This window comes from Pempheris klunzingeri, chromosome 21 (assembly GCF_042242105.1).
Source record: "Pempheris klunzingeri isolate RE-2024b chromosome 21, fPemKlu1.hap1, whole genome shotgun sequence".
NCBI lineage: Eukaryota > Metazoa > Chordata > Actinopteri > Acropomatiformes > Pempheridae > Pempheris > Pempheris klunzingeri.
The window spans coordinates 11,479,194-11,483,773 of record NC_092032.1 but is presented as its reverse complement, the minus strand read 5'-3'; positions in this window follow the sequence as shown (position 1 = coordinate 11,483,773).

The window sequence follows — 4,580 nt, the reverse complement described above, 5'->3', positions numbered from 1 at the left end:
CATTGTCCTTAATAGTAAGGCCCTTTATGAATGACTGATTTACTTTAGTGGGGCATGGCATCTGGTTTGGGTTTGACTTGCATCTTGTTTTGGGAAGGTGAACCCCCTCACCTCCAAACTCTCCATTTTAACTTGAAAAGGACTCAAAGTCCATTGGTAGACAGACATTAGAGGACCAATACACTGCTTTAAGGGATACAAGGATTTGTGGCTGTCAGTCAGTGTGTTTTTCACAGAAGAATTCCCATGTGTGTCCTCTCAGTGCGTCTGCTGTTTTTCAGTGACAGCTGATAAATGTATAGACCGCCACTGCTGACTGAACAGAACCTAAGCCAGATGCAGCCTATGCCATTGCTGAAATATATGCAGGCCAATCACAACCAGGCTTTTACAAGACTTTTGTTACCTTCATACCTCTTTTCTGAGCCCCCTCCACTCATTTTTTTTCTTCCCCCAGAGTTTCCCCTCTTAACCCCTGTGTGTGGGTAGCCTCAGGTTGCTGAGGTTAGGTTAAACAAGCCACCATCAAAGCCATATTACCACGCGGGTCAGAGGAGGGTCAGGGTGCAGCAGGGTGTGTGGTTTGAGGCCCTAACTGGAGGGCACAACTGCCAACCAGCCAAATAGTGCTGCCCTGGATGGTTATACAAGCAGCAACTCTATTATGTTCAGCTTCACTCAGTGCACAAAGCACAGCTGTCTGTGCAGCCATACCAAATCACTGAGCAATGCTGCGTGCGCCAAAGGAGAGTAAGTGAAAGAGCTGTTTTCTGCAAGTAAAGTAGGAAAAAAACTTTACTATCATGAAAGTAAAGATTAGTAGGGTGTTGAGGTGTGTTAAAGGGTCCCTAGTGTTGATGGCCATTAATCTGAAAATTGCACATCTTTTATGTATCTGGCAGCTGTGTGTCTGAGAACTCCATAGTGGCCTTTTTGTTCCAGTCCTTTGAACCCCTGGGCATTTTACGTTCCTCCCATCCCTCCCCAATATTCTTCCCCCAGCTTAACCATGATGAGTACAGTAAAGGCTCATTTAAAGGGTCATTAGTGCTAATCCTCCAAAACAATGAGGAAGGAGAAACAATGTGCTCCCTAGTCCTCTGAATCTGTCCAGGAATAAAGACCTCTTGTCTGTTCCGCAGATGTATAGACGAGGCCTGTTCTACTTATATCACGCTAGATGACATAAATAAATGACTCATTCAAAATGAAGGGTTTATATAAATGAAATGAGACCTTATTCTCACAGAAGGTTCTCAGGGGGTTCATGAAATTGGCAACATGCATTTCAGCTCAGATTTTGGAGACACGTAAGAAGCAGTGGCAATAACAGAAAAGGGGTTCAGAAGCCAACTGCATAATAACTTTCAGATTTTAGCACATTTGCTAAACATTGTTTCTTGTATTTACAGTGTATGAGCTGCTTCTTCAGTCTGAATACGTCCAGCACTGTTTAGACCTGGATGTACTGGGCGCCTTCCCTGCTGCGTGCGTGCAAGTGAGCCTGAGGGCAAGAACTCGGGATAACACTTTTTTAAGCGTGTGTACAAAACAAAACACTTAGAAGTGACTGCGTTTGAACACACTGATCTAATTCAGTTAATCATTCGCAGTTAATCCAGCAATGATTAAAGCAACATCTACTTCAACTATTCAATCTGGACAATTTAAGTGCTCTGCAACTTTCAAACCTGGAGCAGATGTAGTTTTTAATATACATATTAATGCAATTATTAAAGTATTTACCATGAATAGTGCTTTGTGCAGTTGATTTTTCTTCCTGTCAGTAAAACTCAAATTATTCAATCTCCATTAGAGCAATTACAGTCAGATTTCTGACTATATTATGCATATTTGTGTTTGCATACTAAGAATAATGCTGTTTTTTGGAGCTTTTTAGGCTCAAAGGTATACAAGGAAGAATTGTCTGTTAGATGTCCTGAATTGTAAATTTGATTGTGAGTAAAGCAAAACTTGCTACATGTGTCATAGCTCTTAATACAGCCAGCCAACTGCCATCAGTCTACTTCTGCTCTACAAACATCAGTAAATCGACACACTGGATTTTTGTCTCTTAGCTGGTCATTTCCTCTAGCAGCTTAAAGCTCCATATGTCATATTAGCATGAAAAAAGCAGGGTTGAGGGGATGCTCCATAAATAAATAATTGCGGTGTTTGCTTTGATGAGGGGTGACTTTGAGACGGACAGCTGTCAAATGATCCAGGGGTACGTTTGGCAGGCACAGAGCTGCGAGAAATCCTTTTGGTCATAAGTGAACTTCAGATGACCGAGTGAGGAAAGTGGATCAGGTGAAATTAAGTTAGGATGAGAGGTAACCCAAAGGACAAAGGGAGGCCTGCTCCCGTTCGTGGCAGCAGCTGTGTCGCTTTGCCTGCGTAAGTGCAGCCAACATCCCATTGGTCATTATGTGTGGCACTTTATTAGCCCAGACATCTCAGTTGTTTCAGACAGTGTAGCTATTGATACCGCTATAGCTAACCACATCAGCACCACAAGGTTTGTATCAGATTCCACAATGGACCTTCTTGTCTGTTTTCTCACTTCTCTAAGTCGCATGAAGAGGCAATTGCTGGGAACCATTGGCATGTAAAATTGAATTTGCACTGGGTGCTAACATTACACTAGTTGGCTGACTGGCTTACAGTTGATTAGGAGTCTTCCACATCTTGACAGAAATAGAGACTCTAGTTTTGTCTAGATTTGGGCTGTATCTATTGTTTCTGGGAAGCTTTCCCATTTTATGTAGGAGGACTTGGATCTTCACAGCAGGACAATGTGTTTTTGTGGGAGAAAATCCTGTGTGTGAGTGTCTTATGAGTTTCTGCGTGTCACCATATGTTTGTACAGTAGTTTGTGTTGTATGTGTAATTCACTGTGAGGTTCTGTGCACTCTGCCACCCTGCACTGGAGGGGTGTTTGTCCAAACGGCGCCAATGTTTGCACAGGGCTGTCACGATGACTGGGCTGGCTGGCCCGGACACTGCTCATCTGAAACACAGGACAGACCAAAGTGCTCTTAAAGCGCCATCTGAAGCTCTGCTTATCACAGACAACATCGGACAAGAGGAAAAACAGATGAGCAAAGCAGTGCAAGGAAAAGAACATGACTCACCTATGCAACCATTTGGTGTGTTGTTAAGATTGATAATATTCAATTCAATTCAATTCAATTCAATTTATTTGTATAGCCCAATATCACAACAGAGTGTCTCATAGTGCTTTACAAAGTTCACTGAAATAAACAAGTGTAAGCGAACAAACAATCTAATAAAGAGTCCAGCAGTCGATGAGGCCAATGGATCAGTCCGAGGCATCACCTGCCCTTTATGACCCTCCTGCTTCTAATATGTAGTGGTTTTATATTATGGAGGGCCATATGTTTAGCACATCAATGAGAGTAAGTGTTTGCTGATGCAGGCTTTTTCTGGATGTGCATTTTTGTTTGTGTGTGCATACATGTGTAGTCAGTTGGCATTTCGCCTTTTAGAAATGTGAGTGCCTTCCATAATGACTCAGACACCATGAATGACAGCTTATTTTAGGTTTCTCCTCTTTGCCAATTGGGACTGGCCCTTTGTGGAAATGAGGGTAAGGGCGGAGCCACCCAGTGGGGTTTGACCAGGCTCAGGTGTCACAGACCTGCCATTTGTTTTCAGGCCATTAACTCAGAATGGCGAGCAGTATGGTGCCACTCAATGGGATTGCTGTCCATAAGGCACTTTTTCACAGGCAATGATGGAGTACTCATTGTTAGAGCGTTATAGGTCATCTCATAGCCACAAGCCATTCTTTCACACATAGTATTGTTATCGAAAGTTTCCTGCCTTAAATCTTCTTGTATATCTTCTTCTATATATTACCCTTATACCCATTATCTTGTAATGATACAGTGGATTCATGGCTTAACATTTGGAATTTATTCAAACAAGTTTGATCTCTCTGTTTGTGACAGCATAATAGTTGGCATATTATCTATCTTCTTTGTAGTTGGGGAAAGCTCAGGCTTACTGTTAGAATACATTTTACACTGGTCCCTGGTATTCAAGCAAAGGATATGCAGACTTTTTATGACTAACCATGACATTGTAAGTGAGCAAGAGGCTGCAAAGTGCTATGATGACTCAGTGGTAATCGGTGATTGGCGACAGTGGCACTGGGGTTAATGTAGCGGAACCCTCTCTCCGCCTCCCTTGCCCCCTAACCCCCTCCCCCCCAGTGTGGTCCCATCCTCCCCACCGGCCCTCTGTCACGCTTGACTCACCAGGGGGTGACTTTTGAGTGACAGGTGTAGGGTGGACCGCGATTGGCTCACACAGGAGAATGGCTGTGGGTGTTTGAGTGCAGTCAGCCAATGGCACAGTCTCAGCACGGTTAGCTGAACAACAGCTCTCCAGTAGTGATAGAGAGTTTCCATGTGTGAGTGTGTGTTATCTGATACAGAAGAAGAAAGTGAGAAACACAAAAAGTTCCAGGATCACATGAGAAATGACCAAACAAAATGAGTCTGATGGGATTTTCTGAGGTGAGATCTGCATATCTTGATCTTTGTTGTTCTTTT